General features: G+C 39.3%; 1 protein-coding gene across 3 annotated transcripts in view; it reads left to right on the top strand.

Moving 5' to 3' along the window:
- CAMK2D (calcium/calmodulin dependent protein kinase II delta) overlaps nucleotides 1–24674 on the top strand; it is a 343804-nt gene that overhangs the window by 103597 nt on the left and 215533 nt on the right. The gene's annotated exons all lie outside the window — the stretch shown is intronic.

Raw genomic sequence — 24674 nt, forward strand, 5'->3', positions numbered from 1 at the left:
AAGGGATGCTGGTGTCACAGATGGTGGCTTATCCCATTGCACTGTAACACCTGGCCCTTATTTGTCTGTCTGTCTATTTATTTATTTGAAAGCAGATTGATACACACAACACACACACACACACAGATCGAGAGATCGTTTATCTACTTATTCACTCCCCAAATGACTGCAGTAGCTGGAAGTAGGCCAGTCAAGCTAGGAGCCAGGTACTTCATTTGGGACTCTCATGTGAGTGACAAAGGCCCTAGTACTTCACACAAGTATTTTTCAGGTGCATTAGCAGAGAGATGAGTTAGAAGCAGAGCAGCTGGACGGACACCTGGATGTTGATGCCACCATCACAAGTGGTGGCTTAACCCACTGTACTGCTACCCTAGCTCCAGAAAATTATTTTTTTTTTACAGTTACAGAAAACAGAAGGCCAAGATTAAGGTATTGGAAAACTTGGTTTCTTCTGAGGCTGTTCTCCTTGACTTGTAATTAGTTATCTTCTCCCGGTTCCCATGTACTTTGCTCTGTATGTGTATGTCCTAATTTATTCTTCTTCTCAGGGTACCAGTTGGACACCCAGAGGAATAAAGGCCACAGAAGTGATTTCATTTTAAATAAAATGACCCTTTAGACACGTTATCTTCAAGTATAGTCACATTTTGAGATGCAAGAAGTAGGAGTTCAACAGATAAATTTTGGGGAGAAACACTGAACCCATAACAACTGGCTAAAGAGAAATTATATAACATTGACCCATGATCGTTCAAATAACACTACTTTTGCTCATATTTAAGATAAAATTAAATATTTGTTTAATGAATTCGAAGTTCCTATGTATTATAATTGTTATTTGTTTGTTTTGACTTTTTTTATTAAAAGATTTTATTTATTTATTTGAAAGGTAGAGTCATAGAGAGAGGAAGTGACAGAGAGAGAGGTCTTCCATCTTCTGATTCTCTCCCCAGATGGCCATAACAGCCGGAGCTGAGCCCATATTAAACCAGGAGCTTCTTCCGGGTCTCCCATGTGTATGCAGGGGCCCAAGCACTTGGGCTATCTACCACTGCTTTCCCAGGCCATACCAGAGAGCTAGCACCCATATGGGATAATGTTGCTGTAAGTGGAGGCTTAGCTCACTATGCCACAGTGCCAACCCCATTTTTTGTTTTTATCAAAGATCTTCTGTGAAACTCAAATTTTGTGGATTATGAAACTAGTTTCCGGGGCTGGCGCCATGGCCCAATAGGTTAATCCTCCGCTTGTGGCACTGGCATCCCATGTGGGCACCAGTTCTAGTCCCAGCTGCTTCACTGCCAATCCAGCTCTCTGCTGGAAAAGCAGTAAAAGATGGCACAAGCCTTTATGCCCTTGCAACTATGTGAGAAACCAGGAATAAGTGCCTGGCTCCTGGCTTCAGATTGGCATAGCTCCAGCAGTTGCAGCCATTTGGGGAATGAACCAACTGAAGGGTGATCTTTCTCTTTGTCTCTCCCTGTCACTGTCTGTAACTCTTCCTGTCAAATAAAATAAATGAAATCTTAAAAAAAAAAAAAGTTTCCTTGATTTCTTTTAATAGACCAAAGTCAAACATCCTATAAACTCTCAAGCTAAAATAAGAACTATTTTCATTTTGATGCTGCATGCAAAAGCAAGCAAGCAAGCAAACTTTATTAACAAAAGCAGAAAGTTTTTCAGTGGGGAAACTTCTACAGTTTTTGACCTGGATAGTGTCATCAATCCACTCTGATGCATCTTACACTTTTTTTTCAGGGAGTCATAATAGCCAAACAGCATAAATCTTTTTTTTTTTTGAACATTCATAATATTTTTGTTGTTGTATTTGATATGAATAGCATAAATCTTTGATGTACCTCACTTGAGTTTTTGTTATACCTCTCAAGCTTTCAGGAGTACAGAAGGAACTTTGGAAGTTCCAGATCCCTGAACCCTAGGACCTGTTTTTACCTGCAAGAGAGACTTCTAGTGACTCTGTGTCTCAGGTTATATAATCATAGGTAGATTAAATTCAGAAGACATAATTTCAAAAATAATAAGACTGAAAAATTCACCTACATCATTCAGTCAGCCTACAAGTTGTCATGCTGGGAATATAGCAGGAAAAATGTCCTTGCCCTGTTGAAGTTTGCACTGGTGGTGATGGTGGGGAAGTAAATAAGGTATAGGATGTTAAATATTGATGGTTGGTGGGGGAAGGGGAAGCAAAGAGTAGAATTAAGCAGTGTTAGGAGAACCAGTTTTAAATAGGTAGTCAGAGCCACCTCACCGAGAAGGAAAGAAGCATTTGATAAAGACCTAAAAGATGTATATGTGTGTGTGTGTGTGTGTGAGTAATTTGTCTTTGTAGGGAAAAATAAGTACAGATCATGGAAGGCCTTGTGTAAAGGCCTTGAGGCAAGGCCTTGACCAGGATGTTCCAATTTTTATCTAATTAGCAAAGTGAATATCCTTTAGTTTTTATTTTATATTGACTATCTTAACTGATGTGTTATCATGCCATGCAATCTAGCTGTAAAAAAAATGATTTTCAGACAATAGCAGTAGCAATAATAATCAACAAAATAAACAACAAAGAGGAGTAATTATTTATCTATTTATTTTAGAGGCAAAGTTACAAACATAGGGAGAGCAGAGAGAAATGTCTTCCATCTGCTGGTTCATTCCCCAAATGGCTGCAATAGCTGGAGCTGAGCTGATCCAAAGCCAAGAGTCAAGAGCTTCCTCTAGGTCCTCAATGACGAGGGTGCAGGGGCCCAAGCACTTGGGCCATCCTCCACTGACTTCCCAGGCCATTAGCAGAGAGCTGGATCTGAAAAGGAGCAGCTGGGACACAAACTGGTGCCCACAGGGGATGTCAGTGCCTTAGGTGGAAGCTCAGCCTGCTACTATGCCACAGCGCTGGCCCCAGAGGAGAGTTTTCTTTAACATTTGTATTTATGTGAGGGGGAAGAGGGACAGAAACAGAGAGAGAGGGAGAAAGAAAGAATGAGAATGTTCCCATTCTCTGGCTCATTCCTCAAATGCCCACACCTGAGACCAGTGGTAGGGGCTGGTAACTCAATTCTGACCTCCAACATGGGTGGCAGAGACACAATCACTTGAGATATCACTGCTGCTTCCGAGGATCTGCATTAGTAGGCTCCTGTTATTGAGCCTGGGAAAGCAGCAAAGGATGACCCAAGTATTTGGGCCCCTGAAATCCACGTTGGAAACTTGGATGGAGTTCCAGGCTCATGACTTCTGCCTGGCCCAGCCTCAGCTATTGCAACCATTTGGGGAATAATGGATGATGGAAAGCATCTCTCTCTCATTCCCTCTCTCTTTCTCTTTCTGTCTGTATCTCTGCCTTTCCGATATATACAATAAGCATTTTTTAAAAGTCCAAAATCTAAAACTCAGAACTTTTTGAGCACTCATATGATATGGTGGGAAAATGCCACACTTGCCCTCATTTGATGGGGTCACAGTCAGAAAACACAGTGCACTAAAATTATTGTATGAAATTACCTCCATACTATTTGCATTAGGTATAACTGAAATGTAAGTCAATGTCATATTTAAACGCAGATCCTCTTCTCAAAATATTTCATTATTTATGTGAAAATATTCCAAGATCAGAAAAATTCAAAATCCAAAACACTTCTCAAGCATTTCAGATAAGGGATAATCAACGTGTAAAGATACTTTTATCTTCTCCCTTTTCTCTATTTTATTATTTGCTTGGTTTTAAGATAAGTTTTATAACTTCAAGGAAGGAAATGCTGTATTTGACAATATTTTCCCTGTGAAAATTTACTTATTTTTATATTCTTGTGTGTGTTTCTCTTGGCACAGAATCAATAATTTTGAGAACTTTTAGCCAGAAAAGGTTTCTCCCAAAGAAACATATTTTAAACCAACTAAAAGTGGTAATTCATTAACTCACTTTTTCTTTAGCATATTAAGTATCCCTTATCTTCACCTCCTCACCAGTATTCCTTTTGACAATAACATTTTTTCATCTGCATTTCCCTGAAGGTTATTAATATTGAGCTTTTTTTTTTTTCACATATCTGTTGACCATTTGTGTTTCTTCTGAGAAATCTCTGTTAGATCCTTGACAATTTCTCAACTGGACTGGCTAGTTTTTTATTGGTTTTTGAGTCTTTTCTATATTCTGAATACTAATCCTTTGTCAAGTTAAATAGTTAAGAAATATTTTCTTACATTATGTTAGTTATCTCTTCACTCTGTTGATTGTTTTGTTTACTATGCAAACACTATTTTTGGTTTTATTTTTGGGATCTCACTAAAAAAGTCATTGCCTATGCAATGTCTTGACTTATTTATCTTATGTTTTCTTTTAGTAGTTTCATGGATTCAAGTCTTACTTTTAGATCTTTGATCCCTTTTGAGTTGATTTTTATAGAAGATGAGAAGATGGTTGTTCAGTTTTCCTAGCATCGTTTATTAAAAAGACTATCTTTTCACCAAGGAATGTTTTTGGCTCTTTTGTAAAAGATAAGTTGGCTGTAGGTACATGGATTCATTCCTGGGGTTTTTATCTTGTTCATATGTCGATATGACTATTTTTATAGCACTATCATGCTGTGTTGGTTACAATAGCTCTGTAGCATGCCTTGAAACCTGGTATTTTGAAGGCTATGTTTTCCTTCTTTCTGTTTAAGATGTCTTTGGCTATTTGAAATCTTTTGTTTCCATATGAATTTTAGGATTTTCTGGCTACTTCTGTGAAGAATATCATTGGTATTTTGATGGGGATTAGATTGAATCTATATATCACTCTAGGTGATATGAACTTTTTTTCTTAAAGATTTATTTACTTATTTGAGAGTCAGAGATACACACAGAGAGAGAGAGGCAGAAAGAGAGAGAGAGAGAGAGAGAGAGAGAGAGGACTGCTGGTTCACTCCCCAATTGGCCACAATGAACGGAGCTGCGCCAATCCAAAGCCAGGAGCCAGGAGCTTCCTCTGGGTCTCCCACGTGGGTGCAGGGGCCCAAGGACCTGGGCCATCTTCCACTGCTTTCCCAGGCCACAGCAGAGAGCTAGATCAGAAGTGGAGCAGCCAGGTCTTGAACCGGCACCCATATGTGATGCTGGTGCTTCAGGTCAGGGAGTTAACCTGCTGCGCCACAACACCTGCCCCAGGTAATAAGAACATTTTAACAATATTAATTCTTCCAATTCATGAACATGGTATATCATTCCATTTTTTCCATGGCTTCTTCAATTTAATTTATCAGTGTTTTACAAAGTTTTTTTGTGTGTGTGTTTGGGTGTGTGTGTGTATTTTAGATGTTGTGAATGATATTGCTATTCTTCCTCAGTAAGTTCGTATTTAGTATATAAAAATGCTACTAATTTTTGCATGTTGATATTGTATCCTACAGCTTTTTGTTTATCAGTTCTAATAGTCTTGTTGATGAAGTCTTTGGTTTCTTTCTATGTTGAATCATATCATCTTCAAATGGAAATAATTTAAATTCTCCCATTTCTACTTGAGGTACTTTACTTAGAGAACCCGACAGAAGCAACAAGATTGAAAAGGCATTAGTGTTTTTATTCCCTAACTCAAAGAAATTTCTAAGATTATTTTTGCTTTAAATCAGTCCAATCTTCCCTCCATTCCCCAGCTTATAGGACAAAGATTAAGTTAAAAACTTTTAATGCTAACATAAGAAAAGAAAACTTTTTTTAAAGTTTTAGAGTCTGTTTTACCTACCCACCTTATATAATAACCTTCATAAGGAATTACTAGATTTCAGAAACATGTTTGGCTTGAACAGCTTTTGTTGTTTCACATATATAAGAGTAGCTGAGGTTCCATATGCTGACAGGTGAAGATGAAAGAATAGCTAAAGCTTTAAAAAAATCTGTAAAAGCAGATTTTCCATGCTGGTAAATGATACTGGCATTTAGAGTCTGCAGAATTTTCTTTTTCTAAAATATAAAAATGGATGGTTCCTTAAGAATTATCTAAACCAAACCTAGATTCTGCAGACAGAAATTGGAAATTTCAGTAGTGAAGTAAGATGTTCAAGGTCACACAGTTACCTAAGAGATGAGACATTCACATCCTGCTCATACCCTCATTTTACGTGGAGTGTCTCTTTCCTGACCTTGGTAGTGTGATGTCATCTGCAAAAGTGATGTTTTAACTACAGTCTTAGATCTCTCTGGTCTTTGGAAATATTGTTGGGTCAAATACCATTCCTACAATGTCACAAAACAAAATTAGCCATCAGGTTTTATTTTTTTCTTTTTAATAGATAACTTTATCCAACCCATGAAGTTCACCATTTTATTCTACTCTTCATGTAGATATCTTCTAGGTTGCTCAGGTTCTACGAAGAACCACTGTGATCACATTATGTAAGCTTAAACTCTATAAATATTCATTGCAAATATACCTGGTATTTAACTATCAAGTTAGTAAATTCCCTTATGTGTCTGTTGATACAGTATTCCAGTTTGAATCTCTTGAAAGCAAGTCACATAGGAAAAGTACAAAGTTAATGCTAATTGAACTGTTGAGAAAGCAGTTAATATTTATATAAATGAGAGCCAAAAGTCCTTTTCAATGGTTTGGGAAATTAATATTCCAAAAGATTGACAATTGAAGCTTTTTTCTATGACATTTCCTCTTATTGTTGGCTATGTCCAATATTCATAAGTTGGTAATTACACAAGGATAAATAATTTTGTTGATAAATTGCTTTCTCTAGCAATTCTGTAACATGTAAAAGGGAAAAAACTTTTATTTGGTTAAGTTTCCTTCTGCTTTTTTGACAGGCAGAGTTAGACAGTGAGAGAGAGAGAGAGACAGAGAGAAAGGTCTTCCTTTTCCGTTGGTTCACCCCCTAAATGGCTGCTATAGCCGGCACGCCGGCTGATTCGAAGCCAGGAGCCAGGTGCTTCCCCTGGTCTCCCATGCCGGTGCAGGGCCCAAGCACTTGGGCCAAACTCCACTGCCTTCCTGGGCCACAGCAGAGAGCTGGCCTGGAAGAGGAGCAACCGGGACAGAATCCGACACCCCAACTAGGACTAGAACCTGGGGTGCCGGCGCCGCAGGCAAGGGGTTAGCCAAGTGAGCCGTGGCACCAGCCAAAGTTTCCTTCTTTAATCTTGGTTATTTCTTGAATGCTAGGTTATTTCCTAGAATACATTACTAACTGTAGAATTGATTATTCTTATTGTTTTTACAAATGTGAGACACAGTACGACAGACTCCCCCCCCACACACACATATAAATATTTTCAAAAATTCTAATTACTTTACTGTATGGTGCCAGTGATGTACCCTTTATAATTTTTGATTGGAAATGTTAAATGCACCATGTTTTCAGTAAACAACTTAGTAGAAAGGAAAATAGATATATCAAAATTGTGTATACAAGATAATATTCTAAAGTCTTTTTAGAAATTGGTTTGGATCTGAGTCCACTGGTTACTTGTTTCTTTGTAAATAAATTATTTTTTGTGTATGTCAGTGGCTAAACCACTTTACTTAATTACATTAGAAGTAGTTGGAAAAAAAATAAAAGAAGTAGTTGGATTTGTGTATGAAACTATGGTAAAACATGGTCTTCTGATACAAATGTGGTTTCTACTTACTGGACAATATATTTTGTTTTATTAATGCATAACATCCACTTACATATTCCTCCTGATATGTTCTACTAAACCTTTCTTCTTTTCCTCTTGCTCAGTCTGCTGCATTCAGGAAGAATTCCCTAACTGAAGATTTGAGGTTTATGATAGTTTCTTAGGCTCAGAATTATGTCCTAAACTGAAATTTGGAAGAAAACAATTCCAAACATTACTTGCACCATTTTGTTTGTTTCTTTTGTTGAGGTTTGAGTTATGTGAACTTCCACTTCAATTCCCTTTCTCACCATGGAAAATAGATCGTGTAGCAGTATTTTTTTTTTTTTTTGAGATTTGTTTGTTTATTTGAAAGGCAGAGTTACAGAGAGGGAGAAGCTGAGAGAGAGAGAAAAAGAGAGAAAGGGAGGTCTTCCATCCTCTTTTCACTCCCCAGATGTCCACAAATTCTGGAGCTGAGCTGATTTGAAGCCAGAAGCCAGGAGCTTCTTCCAGAACTTGTGTGTGGGTACAGGGGCCCAAGGACTTGGGCCATCTTCTACTGCTTTCCCAGGCCATAGCAGAGAGCTGGATCGGAGGTGGAGGAGCTGGGACTTCAACCAGTGCCCATATGGGATGCTGGCACTGCAGGCAGTGTCTTTACCTGCTACGCCACAGCGCCGACCCTAGCCAGGCAGTTTTAATGAAAGCTTAGAAAGGTGTCTTTTCTTAGTTACTTAAAATTTAATGCTCTTTTCTCTCTTTTTTTTCTGGAAGTGTGGATAATAAAAATAAACTTACCTATAGTAAACAATTACATTAAGATCGGAAGATGAGCAGAAAAACAAATATTGGTTGGAATTCCAATGAACTTTGCATCTAAACTAATAATAAAACTTAACTCTATTAGAAGGTAATGATTTCAGTGCTTTCTATGTATTCAGTCTTTTAATTCTTATAACAAACAAATGCTATTCTTGTCTCCATTTTATACATAAGGAATCCAAAGTTGAGAGAGATTACACAATTCAACAAAGACAAGCGGTTCTAGAGTTGGAATTCAAACCCTCATATTCTTGCATCCCAATCCATGTTCTTCAGCACTGCATTGTACTGCTCCTAGTTGCTAAGACTGGATTAGTAACACCATCCTTTAGTAAGTAGAGAAAGAATGTTAAAATTTTGAGAATATTAGTTGAAATGATGGTAAGCCAGGATCCTTGTTGTAGTGGGAAATATGAGCATGAGATTCTCATTCAGATACTTAATGCAAATATGGACATTACAGAGTTAATTATATTTTAATGACAATTTTTGTACCTTGATGAAAATTTTGGTTTATCTTTTAAGTGGTTATCTTTGACCCTGAATTACTTCCCGTGGATACACTTTTTTATTCCCCTTTCTTATTGATTGGGAAAAAGAAAAAAATATTTGTTAGAGGGGCTAGCGCCGTGGCTTACTTGGTTAATTCCTTGCCTGCGGCACCAGCATCCCATATGGGCGCCGGGTTCTAGTCCCAGTTGCTCCTCTTCCGGTCCAGGTCTCTGCTGTGGCCCGGGAAGGCAGTGGAGGATGGCCCAGGTGCTTGGGCCCCTGCATCCGCATGGGAGACCAGAAGGAAGCACCTGGCTCCTGGCTTTGGATTGGCGCAGTGCGCCAGCCATGGCAGCCATTTGGGGGGTGAACCAACACTAACTCTGCCTGTCAAATAAAAAAAAATTTTTTTCAAAAAAAATATTTGTTAGAAAACAACAAATATTAAGGAAACAAGTAATATTAATTTATGTGATACTATGCAACATGACAAAAACTTTTTAGAAATATGTTTTACATTGTAGAAATTTATATGAGTGTAGGATGGATATGCAATGATGAATTCTGTAATCAGGTAAAACCTCAATTCTTTGATTTATTTTTTTGTTTTAAAGATTTTATTTATTTATTTGAGAGGTAAAATTACAGACAGTGAGAGGGAGAGACAGAGAGAAAGGTCTTCCATCCTCTGGTTCACTCTCCAAATGGCTTCAATGGCTGGAGCTGTGCCATTCCAAAGCCAGGAGCCACGTACTTCTTCCCTGTCTCCCATTAGGTGCAGGGGCCTTGGAATTTACCCAAAGGAAATTAAATTGGCAAATAGCTATCTGCACCTCAGTGTTTGTTGTAGGTCATTTCATAATAGCTAAGACATGGAATCAGACTAAATGCCCATCAACAGAAGTCTGGATAAAGAAATTATGGGATATGTACTATACAGCAGTAAAAAAAATGAAATCCGGTCATTTCCTACAAACTGGAGGAATCTGAAACACATCATGCTGAAATAAGCCAGTCCCAAAGGGACAAATATCATATGTTCTCCCTGATCGGTGACAACTAACTGAGCACTTAAAAGGAAACCTGTTGAAGTGAAATGGACACTATGAGAAACAATGACTTGATCAGCCCTTGTCCTGACTGTCGAGGAACAACTTACTATTTTATTTCTTTTAGTATTTTTTTGTTCTACTTATTCTCTTATTTTCATTCTGAATGTGCTCTGAAGCATATTTTATGTATAAAACAGCTAAAGTTTTATTTAAAAATCAATAAAAGTGTTACCAAATAAGGTGGGTCCACTGCCTGTTGTACACAAAGCCATCTGTGATGTCAGCTTTTAAGAGAGAAAGTCTTAATTATTGGCCTGTGTCAGCAGAAGATTATGACTCAAATCTGTCTCCTTGTTCCATGAGGGATCTAGGGAAAGTTATGGATTAGGGGGAGAAAGCTGGTATTTGGAAACATTGGTACACCAATTCTGGTTGCAGGGGCTTAGAAAAGCCCAGCATGATAAAATGGACTTTTTCCTCTAAATTTCCTTGTTCAACAGAAATCTTGCTGCTGAAAGGGCACTAGTGCATTTACATTCTGTAGGTGCCTTGGTTTCTGTGGTGTTCCTGGTTAGATTTTCCTTGTTCTGCACATGCCCAAGTTACATGCGATGCAGGTCTTAGCTCTGAGTTCCTTCTTTGAATGAGTAACAGTGTCCTAAAAAGCAAGAACTTAAGAAAATATAATCAGACCCATTGTTAAAGCGTAAAATAGTGGAATTTTCAGGAAAAGAACAAGGGAAATAAAAAAAGAGCTTTTTGAGTTTGAGGCATTAGGGGGAAACCTGCTAAGGGAGTGGTCCAACATGGTAAAGAGGTAATCAGATATCAAAATAAAATTATATTTGGGGACAAAATAATTGGGAAAGTGCAAAAATGCAGTATTGTCTTCTATTCATTTTTAGCAGTAATAATTCAAATGTGTTGATTTTAGACACACATAGGGTTGCATCAAGTTGCACTCCTATAGAAAAGTATTAAAATTATAAATTTTACTAACAGGTTTAAATTTTTGAAATATAATCAAGTCACTATGTTGAATTTCATTTTTTTTCTTCTACCAGTTGTCATTCCCCCAAACAACTTCTCATTTAAAAACTGGTAATGCCAAACATACGTGTAAGTGTGCTTGTTTGAAACTTTCTAAGAGAAGAACACTGATTAAACCTAGTTTTCAAATGTCATTCTCAAAAATGTTGATTATTCCTGTGATGTTTTATTTTGATAATCCTTATATAATTCTGACTTCAAAATTAAATTACATTTCCTGGTCACTTTCTAGGAATATATTTATAAAATGGACAAAAGAAAGGAAGTGAGGCAAGTTTTTCCCTGCAAAATAACAGAGAATTATTGCTTTAGAGATTGCTTTTCAACCTGGGCTGATTTTTCTCTCCATCATTCTCTCCTCCCTCTGGAAACATTTGCCCATGCGAGCAGACATTTTTGATTGTCACAACATGGGGTGCCCATCTGTCATCTGTTGAATAGAGTCCAAGGATGCTGCTAAGCTTTCTTCAGTGTACAGGACAGCCTCTCAAAAGAATGAATTATGTGGTCCAAAATGCCAGTAGTACTAAGGCTGAGAAACTCCAATTTAAGCTAAGAGTGACAATAGCAACAAAAGGACAAATAGCCAGCATTACTTGTAGCTCTGGACCCATGACATTTCCTTGTGTGGATGGGGGGAAACAGTACATCTCCTTATATTAAGGGCAAGTCTAATGAAGAGATTAAACTGCTTTTGAAACATTTTATAAATACCTAATTAAACTGAGACATAGAAATTGCACTGTAAGCAAAGCCAAGGTAGCATAGTCTCGTGCTGACATATGCAAATTACAATTCTTTTAAAAAAATCTACTCATCAAAATAAATTTTATTAGGCAACCTTGGCAAGTCTGATTCCTTCACACAGTAAATGCAGGGAAATTCCTTTAAATAAAATAATCCAATCATTTAACTAATTTAGACAACTCCCTTGTCAATTGATCTGAACCAGTGCTGTGTTACCATAAAACTTACAAAGCATTTCCCAAGGAAATAATATGAAAAAAATGAAGTATGTCTACATGTGGTCTTTCTGTAAAAAAAAAAAATAAATACTATCTTTTGAGACAATAAATGAGCTGGGTGTTTATGATGCAGTTATTTGTTTTGCATTTGGGAAATTTTTGGTGTTTAAATAGTGAAATGACAATATCCGATTTAGTTTGAAAAGGATTACTCTGGCTGCTGAGCCTGACTGTGTTTCTTCTTCGCTCAGAAACATATCATTGGCTTCCCAAGGCACTCAGGGCATACCCAGAGTCCTCACAATGGCTGTCACCCCCACTGATCTTCTCCATCTGATCTTGGCTGGGTTTCTCTCTCTCTGCTCAATTATGTTGCCCCAACCTCTCTGGGCTCCTTTTGTTTCTTCAGCTGGTCGTGGTGTCCTCCTACTGCAGGGCCCCTATCTGGATTTTTTTCTGTGAGTCCTGCTGCTTCCCAGCAGGGAAACATGCCAGCTCACCTCCTCTTTTTGCCTGGTGTCAACCACCACTTCACCAGGAGGAAGGCTCTCCTGACACTCCAGTACCCATTGCTGCACTCCTTCCTTGCTTTACTTTCTTTTCTTTGTCACAGTTTCATGACACTGGATATTTAATCAACTGGATTATGTTCTATCCACTGGTATAGAAAGCTCCAGGAAGGGAGGGAATTTGTCTGTAAACTTGTCTGTAATTGTGATTGTCTGTAAACCTAAAATAGCATGTGACACAGAGTCAGTACCTAGTAAGTAAATGTTACAGGAATTCAACAATGTATGAGTACATACATTTTTATTAAATTTAGGTAATCTAAAGAGAACCAAATACTTCTATTAGTATAAATAAAAGACAAACATAAAAATTTTGATTCATGACCCAACAGTTTTATCCACAACACAGGATTCAGCTGCAGGCTTTGGTTCGTTTGGTATCAGTAGTCTAGAGTAGGCTTGCAGCTAAACAAAGATTGTAAAACTGAAGGACAAATACATGGCTTCTACCTGGCTTGGTAGGCCAACAATCCGCATGAGTCAGCCTACTGATTTTACTTCCTGGCCTTCCTAAATACCCCCTTATCACTTAGTCTGAAATTCCCATCCTGCTGGCTGGAATCTTGGCTGGGACCCTCCTGGTGATCTTTGATGTGTTTCCCACACACCCTGGAGATTTTGAGTCATCTTTGTCAGGAGTGTCAGGACTCACTATCACATTTATCTGGCAGACACCTAAAACTACTAGCCGCTTCCTCAGCTTCCTGCAGGGAATTGTGATGATACTCAGAAAGCAGAATTCTTCTATCAATAAATGTCTTGGATTTTTTTTTCTCTCTTTCCAGATTACCCACTCATTTTGATAAGGTTGAGTGAAGCTCATTTTTTTTTTTTAAGATTTTATTTATTTGAAAGTCAGAGTTACACAGAGAGAGGAGAGGCAGAGAGAGAGAGAGAGAGGTCTTCCATCTGATGGTTCACTCCCCAATTGGCCGCAATGAACGGAGCTGCGCCAATCCAAAGCCAGGAGCCAGGAGCTTCTTCTGGGTCTCCCACACAGGCACATGGGCCCAAGGTCTTGGGCCATCTTCTACTGCTTTCCCAGGCCATAGCAGAGAACTGGATGGGAAGTGGAGCAGCCAGGACTCGAACTGGCGCCCATATGGGATGCCGGTGCTTCAGGCCAGGTCTTTAACCTGCTGCGCCACAGCGCCAGCCCAGTGAACCTCATTCTTAAACCCGGAATTTGACTACTTCACAGGAAAAACAGGCAAAAGCCTGTTTAAATTACCAAACTAGTCAATGAAGTAGAAGGGTTGATGGTCCTTTGCTCTCACTTCTGTAAAGGGCTTTCTCTGTCCTTTGAGATTTCTTTAAAGGTGCTTGGGAGCCTGCTCCAGAGCAGGAATTTACACATTATTTCAATAAAGCACCCAGTGGTAAACATTTTAGGCTTTGCTAGCCATGCTGCATTGTCTTAACTGCTCAACATTGCCATTGTAGCATGAAAGCAGCCAAAGATACTTCACAAATGAGGAGGTGTGGCTATGTCCTGATGACTTTTGCTTATGGACACTGAAACCTGAATTCCATTTAATTTTTACATGTCATGGAGTATTTTTCCCAACGATTTCAAAATCCATTCTCAATTTATGGCCTATACAAAATACACATTGGGCTTGATTTGTCCAATGAGCAGTAGTTTGCTAATCCCTATTGTGAAGCCCTGAAGTCTTTCACTTTGTAGGTTGCTTGGGCCTGGCATGTCTGATGATCGCTCTCAGGCTTTTCTTTCCTGGGTCTGGCAGACAGCTTCCTCTGTGTCTCCTGAACACTTTGTATATTCTAAGTCTCAGAAAAGAGAAGCTAAAATACCTAGATATAGTGATGAGCTGTGTTGCTTTTTACTTCTGAATTCTCTTTTTATTCTAGAAGATCATACCATTTCAATTCTGGTTTCTGGTTTAGATCTGATCTTGATTCTAGGCCTAACATGACATGAAAAGCTTTTACCTTTACTACTCAATTCTCAGTTTTTTTTCAGTCTTGCTATTGATGTTGCTGTTACCTGTGTGCTCTCATTTGTCCATTGACTAGATTTCTTGCCACATGATGAGGCTCTTGATATTTGTTGTTCAATTCTTGGGGCCATCATTGGCCAGTTACCAACCTTGGGTTAATAACACCCAAGGCTTACCTTTATTTTTTTTTCTAGGGAATTTATTTTCTGCCTCAGCTTACCTTTGAATTTAAACACATGTGCTACCTCCAGAATAATTTTGACCCTTGATTTTTTTCTCATACTGCTAAACTTTTGGCCTGTATATAACCTAAATCAGTTTTGTCTTCACTTGACAGAATTGTTGCCATGTATGCCAAGAATTTGCTGGGGTGTTATTTTTTAAAATTAACTTATCAGGGCCAGCATTATGGTATAGTAGATAAAGCTGCTGCCTGTGAAGCTGGCATCCAGTGTGGGTGCCAGTTTGAGTCCTTGCTGCTCCACATCCTATCCAGCCCCCTGATAATGGCTTGGGAAGGCAGCAGAAGATGACCCAAGTCCCACCTGCATGGGAGACCCAGATGAAGCTCCTGGCTCCTGGCTCCTGGCTTTGACCTGACTCAACCCTGGTCATTGTGACCATTTCGGAGAGTAAACCATCAGATGGAAGACCTCTTTCTCCCCTCTCTCTCTGTAACTCTGACTCTCAAATAAATCTTTAAAAAAATAATTAATTAACTTGATTATTTGAAAGGCAGATTTATGAAAAAAGAGGGAGACAGACAGACACACACACACACACACACAGAGAGAGAGAGAGAGAGAGAGAGAAAGCTCCTCCATCCTTCTAGTTCACTCTCCCCAAATAGCTGCAATGGCCAGGGCTGTACCAGTGAAGCCAGAGCCTGAAACTCCATCCAGGTTTTCCACACAGGTGGCAGGGGCTGAAGCACTTGGTCCGTCTTCTGCTGCTTCCCCAGGAGCATTAGCAGGGAGCTTAATATAAAGTGGAGTAGTAGGACTCCAACCAGCACTCATATGGGATGCTGGCATTGCAAAAAGCAGTTTAACTAGATGTGTCACAACCCTGACCTCAAAGATGTTATTTTTTTATTTAATTTTATTTTTTCTTAAAGCTTATTTTTATTTTATTTTGAGGCCTTGTTCTTTTTGATCTAAGCTTTTTCCTCCTCCCTCCTAAAACACCTTGGATATACAAGGGTCTGTACCTCTTAGGAAGTTGAAACTACAATGGCTCAGTTGAGAGCTTGCTCTTCTTAGTAATACAAATCTTTTCTGATAATAATGGATATAAACCAGAATGCAATAACTGTAGTAAAATAAAAGATTCATTCTGCAAGGGTACAGAAAATAATATATTCATCTTCATTTGCAAGTATATCTTGGAGAGTTTACTGTTTGACTTATTTTTTACTTGTTAAGATGACCTGGGTCCCCTTAAATCCTCAGTCTGTTTAAACACAATGGGTAAGAGTGAACACCGATGAGAAGGAGTCACGTTGCTCAAAGATAGAGAATGATGCAACTCTGAACATCTTGGGCACTACAAGGTTTAATAGAAATTTCATCTAGTGAGATGTATCCAGCAGATTATCAAGATGGTGTAGGGGCAAAGGCTGGTGATTTCAACTGCTAAAGATGGGAGATACTGACTGCCTGCCTTTCATTCAGTTACTTATATACAGGTGAAGACTAAAGCTGCAAGAAAGTGAGAACAATTCTTACTTTGAGTCAGCAGCTTGTCAGAATTCTCTGATCTCCAAGGATCATTAATATACTCCAGATTCTATTCTTACTGCTAGTGATTGATACTTCTGCCTTGGCTCTTGTTTTTTGACTTGCTTTTCCTGGACCCTGGGCCATTTATTTGATGCATTTGAATGCTGAGCTCATAAGCACTCTATGCATGACTTCTCAGATAGACCTGTTTGCAACCTGAACCTATGCTACTTGTCTCTTGCCTTGCCCTTTTGTCCTCCCATTTTTCCACATTAGAACTTCTGTCCTTTTGAGACTTTTCTATCTGGAAGATAAATTTACCTCTTTTCATTGAAAGCTCACACTTGCAAACCTCACATTTCAGTATATATGAATGTGTTTCAGAAAGGTCACAAAAAATGGAATGAAAAATGTGTATTTAGAGGTAAAAAATTTGAAATACATAGTTTTTTTGTTCTTTTTTTTTTTAAAGAGAATTATTTTATTTTATTTGAAAGAGTTATAGAGAAAAGTAGTGTCAGAGAGAGAGAGGTCTTCCATCCTCTAGTTCACTCCCCAGATGGCCGCAGTGGCTGGAGCTAAGCCCATCTGAAGCCAGGAGTTTCTTCCAGGTTTCCTATGCGGGTGAAGGGGCCCAAGGAGTTGGGCCATCCTCTGTTGCTTTTCCAGGCCATAGCAGAGAGCTGAATCAGAAGTAAAGCAGCTGGGACTTGAAACAGCACTTATATGGGTGCCGACAATGCAGCCTGGGGCTTTAACCTGCTGTGCCACAGTGCCAGACCCATGAACTTTCTAAAGTAACTTGTATTAGGCTGAAGAAATATAAGTAATTGATCTTCTGGAAAGTATTTCCACAAGGCAAAGTGACAGAGAGAAGGAGAGGGAGATAGAGAGGGAGAAAGAGAGCACTCACTTCTATCCATTGGTTCACTATCCAAATGGCCACAGTTGTTGTGGCTGGGACAAGCTGCCAGAAGCCTAGAATTCCATCCAGGTCTCAGGTCTCCCATGTGGGTAGCAGGAGCCCAAGTATTTGGGGCATCTTCCACTGCTTTCCCAGGTACATTAGCAAGGAGCTGGACCAGAAGCAGAGCAGCCAGGATTCAGCATTGTAGGAGGTGGCTTAACCCACTGCACAGCAATGCTAACCCCTGTGTTGCGATTTTAATAATTTGCCAATAACAAAATTATGTCTGAGTATTCTGCTATTAGAGATTCTTGACAGCATTTTCATTTTTCAGATAGTATTATTTAAAAGTACCTGAGAAGTTATAGTGATAGTTCATATAGTGTTTTTGTTTTTGTTTTTGTTTTTTTAATTTGACAGGTAGAGTTATGGACAGTGAGAGAGAGACAGAGAGAAAGGTCTTCCTTCCGTTGGTTCACTCCCGTAATGGCCGCTAATGACAGCGCTGCGCCGATCCGAAGCCAGGAGCCGGGTGCTTTCTCCCAGTCTCCCATGTGGGTGCAGGGACCCAAGTACTTGGGCCATCCTCCACTGCCTTCCTGGGCCACAGCAGAGAGCAGGACTGGAAGAGTAGCAACCAGGACTAGTACCCAGCGCCCCAACCAGGACTAGAACCCAGTATGCCAGCGCCGCAGGAGGAGGATTAGCCAAGTGAGCTACGGCGCTGGCCTCATAAAGTGTTTTAATATCTCATGTTGTTAAATGGCATATTAATGAGTGGCCTGGTAATTTCAGAACTTGAAAGGTAGTAAGAATCCAACTGAGGAAGTGAAGAAATTAGCAAGAGAAAATATAAATTCCAAGAAATGATATTTTATTAAACTAATCTCCCAATGTATATCAGTCAAACATTGAAAATAAGCTTGAACATTATCATAATGTATGAGGTCCTTGGTGTTGCCCTGAGTCAGTCCTGCTTAATGTGGGATCCTTTTCATCAGAGATCAAGAATGAGGATCTGACCTGCCTTCCTACCTGGAATAATGATTTCCATTTCTGTAGGAGAGTGGGAAGGTACCAAGTATCCTTTATGTTCTAATCACCAGATAGCCTTGCAAAGAGAGAGTTATGGTTTCACAACCTCTCTATGAGAAAGAAATGAAGTATTTAGACTGGATGGCCAAATTATACAAAAAATAAAGGTGTTATTAATAGCTTCACTCCTGCCACACCTAACTTGGAAAGATTCTGGAAATTCTGAAACATATTCCCTCTGAGAATTTACTTCAGTTTCATCTTAAATTTAAGTTCAACCTGGGCATGTCCAACTATCCACTTATGTTAGCACTTGATCTGTAGAAAGATGGGAGAAAGGAGAGTAGGGAAGTGGAGATGAATGGAGATTTTGATGGTGTCTGGATGTTCGTTTAGTGTCTCCAACCCTGGAAAGGAGTAGTTCTAGTTAGGATGCCCTCCCCCCGTCTTCCACAACACTTTAATATAATGACTTCCTGAAGACAAATGTGACTCTGGAGAGCACATTGTAAATGGGAATCCTAAAACTAGAGTTTGTTTCCTGATATTTTTGGAACATTATAACTTTGAGTAAAGTGCGTTAATGAGCTTGACTTTTGGATAGTGGTTCTATAGTATTGAGGCATTCATATGTGACTTCCTTAATAAAATTGCACTGGGCGTGGGTGGGGGGAGGCTTCAACATTTTGGATTGACCTGTGGTGGGCTCTTGGAAGCTACCATTTATTTATTGTCTGTTTGCTTTATTGTTCATTTACTTAATTATTTATTAAAGAGACATAGACCAAGAGAGACAGGTAAAATCAAAGCTTCCATTTGCTGGTTCACTCTCATGATACCTGTAATAACCAGGGCAGGGCTTAGGCTGAAACCAGGCACCAGGAACTCAGTCCAAGTCTCCCATTTAAGTGGCAGGCCATCACCTGCTGTTTCTCAGTCTGTGCATTTGCAGGAAGCTGGAGCCGGGAGCCAGAGCATGCAGTTGAACTCAGGCATTCTGATGTGGGATGTGGCCATGTTGACTGGTGTCTTAACAGCTAGGCCAAAACCCTGCCTATTATTTATAAATCAAGCACCTCAGGTGATTCTGATACAGATTGTCAAGGACAACAATTTATTTTTAAAAAATCCAAAACATGTTGTTCTAGAGATGATGTTATAATGAACTAAGTTCCCCATAAGGCTTTGAGCCAGGAGCCATCCTTTTGGTTCCATAAATCAGTAGATTCCCTATCTTCTGTGTTGTTTCCTTGCCAGGACTACAGAATGATATTTTTAAGAAAGGTAGATTGTTAGAGACTGATAACCTAAAACGATTTTGTCTTAAACCCTTAACATAATTATAACTTTTCCCAACTACTCTACAGATTTATTTCCATTTTTTTTACTTTATTCAGTAAATACTGAACATTTATTAGTTACGCTATACAGATGAAGAAGATGACTGTCAGAGAAATTAATTAATTTCACTGATGTTGTTTAGTTTGTGAAGGGTGGACCCAGAATTCAAATACATTTGTTTGATTCCAAAGTTCACAAGCCTTCTGTTCTTCACTTCCTCATCTGCTCAAAGCTGTGAGAGTCTCTGCAACTGTATTACTTTTTATGTAAATAAAGCAGCAGAATGTGACCAAAGGGCTACCAAGCATTGTTGATAGAATAGTGTAAGGAGCTTCCTACTTGTGAGGGGAGTTAGGTCATTTACACATGAAAAAACTACATAGTTCAAAGGAGCATGTAGTTAAGGGCCCAAATTAGAGAGGGAAGAGAGAAGCTCCTGTTGTCTGTGGAATGTTTTCTGAGGACATCCAACAGATTTGAATACCTCAAAGGGCAAGATTTAGGGAGGAGAAAACAGTGGTAACCCAAAAAATCATTAACATTTAAATGTATCTGTGGGCAAAGTTGCTTACACATGATTAGGTATATCAGTAACTCCCCCTTTATTCCTTCCCCTCTGAAAAGCATATGTTTAAGAAAAGCACTCTATTTTCATTTTTTTCACAATGCCCATTCATTTTCTAAGCCTCTACTTTCATTTTCCTGTGTTTGTGTGTTTCTGTGAAACTGCTCTAGTTACGATTATGAACCGTGTCCATATTACTAAGTCCATCTTGTCCTGGTCTTACTTCATGTATCTCTGTAGTTGAAAGTATGAGTCAACTCCTTTGGCTTTTGAAACACTAGTTTTTCTAGATTTCTTCTTTATCTCTAAACACTAATTCTCAATCTCCTTTGTGACTTTCTCTTCTCTGCCTACCTTTTAAATCTACCCAAGGCATCTCATTAATATACAGATAATTCTCAAATCTGTGTCTTAGGTGTTAACATTTCTCTTTTTACTTTGGTGCTATACTGGCACCTAATATTACTATGCATACAATGGACCTTGTTTTCTATCATGCCCCACCCAGCCCCCACCCAAACCTGCTCCTCTGCTTGTGTTTCCTGCCTCACCTTATAGCCCTGCCTAGGCTAGAAACTGGCTATGATCCTGTCCAGTTTTCTTTTCCCCAACAGATTCACGTGATCACTTTACAGATTCCTCTCACTTCAACTTCTTTAATGGCTTTTAAATTTATACCCTTTTCCTTAATTGCTAATGCTATAGTCCAGCTCTGATAAGTCTTTCCTCTTCTGAATGCCTCACTTTGCTACTGAGAATGGACTCTAAAAAATGCATAGTATCTGCCACTCCCACGATTAATATCCTTCCATGGCTCCCTAGTTTCTCAAGCTGATTTCTAAAATCCTAACATTACAAATCCTTCACATTTTGAGTTCCCTTCCTTGTTGTCTAATCTGCAGGAACACAGACCTCTTATTCAACCCTGTAATTTTTAATTTTTCCATCTTTTCTCAGTGACCTTTCACCTGTATTCTCTTGGAGGAAGCATACTTTTTCTCCCTCTTCCTTAGACTGACTGGTCTCCCTTCAGGCCTCATTTCTGACATAATCCTTCAGCCTTCCCTGATAACCCTCATTGGTACTCTGGGTGGGTATTGCAGTATACAAAGGTGCCTAGCTGCAGGGGTGACATAGGACCCATCCAAGCTTCCTTTTCCCAGTCTGCTGACAGGCCCTAGGCAGGCTAGAGTTGGCCATGGTACCACATTACCTGTTTACATAACGTGCCCCCTCAAAACTTAGCTCCTAGGTCTCTGAAACCTCATTTGTGTTTTACCTGTGGGAGCCAGCACATAAGTTGTAATGCTGGGACAGACTATGGCATAATAATCTTACCTTTTGATATGTATTATTGTCACAATTTACTATGTATTTTTATATTTATCTATATATTTTGATTCTAAATAATGCAGAATCATGAGCCATCCAGGAAAAAGAAAAAGTAGATTAAAATGGCACCTTTTGGGCCGGCGCCGCGGCTCACTTGGCTAATCCTCCACCTGCGGCGCTGGCACCTCGGGTTGTAGTTCCAGTTGGGGCACCGGATTCTGTCCCGGTTGCTCCTCTTCCAATCCAGCTCTCTGCTATGGCCCAGGAGTGCAGTGGAGGATGACCCAAGTCCTTGGGCCCTGCACCTGCATGGGAGACCAAGAGGAAGCGCCTGGCTCCTGGCTTTGGATCGGCGCAGCACGCCGACCATAGCAGCCATTTGGGCGATGAACCAATGGAAGGAAGACCTTTCTCTCTCTCTCTCTCTCACTGTCTAACTCTGCCTGTCCAAAAAAAAAAAAAAAAAAAAAAAAAAAGGCACCTTTTAAATCACAGGGGAAGCCCTGTCGCCCTGTCTGTACCACTGCTGTCCGTCTAATGTGTCTATGGGCTGTTTGTATGTTTCTCTAAGTAACATTTTTTCTAGAGGCTGAATTAAAAGGGCAGAGTTTGAGGATGTTTAAGTAGTATGTACTGTTTTGCTGTCCATTATCTACATGTCCCTCTTCTCCAAATCCCTATTTCATTTTTCTTCTGGAACTGTCATTCTTACTCTCCTTTTCTCATTCTCATTCTTTCGCCTGCTCCCCAAACATACATACACACTGTGTTTTGTCAGGTTAGTAAGAGCAATTTCTCTGTTTCTGTTCCAGCTAAATAATTTTCAACCTCATTTTCCTAACCAGGGGCCCCGTTTTTCAGCCAAATCTGTTTCTTCATATTATGGCTAGAAAAACATGCAACATTATGTTGCATGCACCACTGGCTCATAGTCTGTGCTCAGGAGATTCAGAAATTAGAAGAATGACTGGCTCTGAAGCTTTAAACAGAGAGGCACTGTGAGAAGAGAGTGAATGTATAAAACCAGACTTGAGGAGGGAAGATGGAGAATTCTGTGTCCAGTTAGGGGAAATATACAGTGCTGCTATTCTTTCTTGCTTTTGGCCCACAAACAGGTATAGAAATCATTTCAAGAAGCCTTGAGTCCTTGTGTAAAGATTTGATATTCATTAAATTTTCAAAAGCATTTTAACTCTGGTTTACTCTGGCAGTCTAATACTGCAGAGTTAAGGCCTGGAAACCAATCAACAAATGGAAAAGAAAAAAAAAAGAAAGAAAATAACTTAAACTTTTATAGTCTCTGGAAAAGAAATTCAGATTACATCTTCCTTGATAGATATTTTATAGCAATTTGCATACAAGTTTATGCCACAGTAAATTTTTAGACAACACATCCTAAGGGAATCTCCTGAACAGTTGGATTATTGTTTCCTTGCTGGTAAGATTGTTGATTATGTGCCCAAAGCAAAACAAAAGAATGCATTTAGCTTCTCCAGTTGAGGATCTCTGAAACCAAATAAATTGAAACCAAAGGAAGAGAGATAAAGGATCAGGAATTTATGAAACTTACTAATGTGACTTTAACTCTGTTGATGGTTTTGCTTTCACTTAACTTTCTTTATTCACTTGATATGTTTTACTTTGTTACTTTGGCAAAAAAGCCAAAACACTGGGGATATGTACCATTTTTATATATAGAAGTATTTTAAGAATTGTAAAAAAATGTCATTGCACTTGGCCCACAAAATCAGCTTCATTCATTTTTTTCATCCATTTGAAATTTAAAAATATATATTAATCATGTCAGGTACTTTTCTAGATACCTGCATGTAATACAGCACAGAAAGCTGACAAAAAATCCCTTGCCCTTATACTGTTTGTATCCTGGAAGTGAGTCTGGAGATAAACAAAGCCTGTGGGTGGTCAGATTGTGGTAAGAGTCAAGACCAAGCCCCGTAGGAAGTGAGAGTCATATAAGGAAGAGCCTCTCCTGTTAGTGAGATGGGAGCCTGCTTGACATGGCATAACACAGCACGTGGCTGTGCAGTATGGCATGGAGGTGGAGTGAGGGGGCTGGAGGTCATAAATGATGCCATACCAGGAATCTGTAGGTCGTGGTGAGGCCCTTCTCTTTGCAGATGAGTGGGATGATGTCATAGACTGAGTATGTCACCCCCAAATTCATTTGTTGAATTTCTAACCACCAATGGGATATTTAAAGATGAGGCCTTTGGAAGGTGATTAAGTTTGGTTGAGGGCATGAGGTAGGTTCTGCAATGATAGGATTGGTGTCCTTTTAGAGGAGGAATCTTTCTCTCTTCCTACTCTGAGGACACAGTGAGTTAGTCATCTGGAAACTGGAGGTAGGCTTTCACTAGTGATCTAATCTGCCTGTACCTTGATCTTGGACTTCTCAGCCTCCAAAACTATGAGATATAGATGTGTGTTGTTTAAGCCATCTATCTAGTTTATGATATGTTGTTATGTCAGCTCAAGCAAGGCAATAGAATGCAAAGGATTTGTAAAGGTCTAAGGAGAGGAGTGAGTTGATCTGACTTCTGGTTTAGGAAGATTACCTGACTCTTACAAGAGGACTGTAAGGGCCAAAGCAGAGGGAGACCCTTAAGGGAGCGCTGTCATAATCAGTGGCCTGAATTGGAATGACAGAGGTGAAGATGGAACCCTAATCAGATATTTGATGATTTGGAGATAGACCTGAATATACAGTGGACTGTGTGATTTGTCAGTCAGAAGGAAGTCAAGGATAAATCCTGAGACATTGTAAGGATGGAGTTGCCCCAGCAGAGATGGGAACAGTCAAAGGATGAGGATTTGTTATTGGCACATGATTTTTACATTTTTTCCTAATTTTTAAGACATTATTTATTTATTTATATTTGAAAGTCAGAGAAACAGAGACAGGCAAATGGCTACTAATGTGCTCCTGAAACAACAGCCAGATCTGGACCCAGCTGAAGTTAGGAGCTAGAAAATCAATCTGATTCTCCCATGTGGGTAGCAGGGATGCAAATACTTGAGCCATTACCTTCTGTATCCCAGGGTACGCATAGATAGGAAGGTCCAATCAGGAGCAGAGCCAGGACTCAAAGCTAAACACTCAATATGGGATACAGACATCTTAACCAGTGTTAGCCTTTATGCTAAATACTTTCTCTGGCATTGCCCTTTCGAAATGCATGTTGGACCTTTAAGTGCTGATGACAAAGAAGTCATTGGGTTTCGTGAAGTTGAGGGCTGGAAAT

This window comes from Lepus europaeus, chromosome 8 (assembly GCF_033115175.1).
Source record: "Lepus europaeus isolate LE1 chromosome 8, mLepTim1.pri, whole genome shotgun sequence".
NCBI classification, from domain to species: domain Eukaryota; kingdom Metazoa; phylum Chordata; class Mammalia; order Lagomorpha; family Leporidae; genus Lepus; species Lepus europaeus.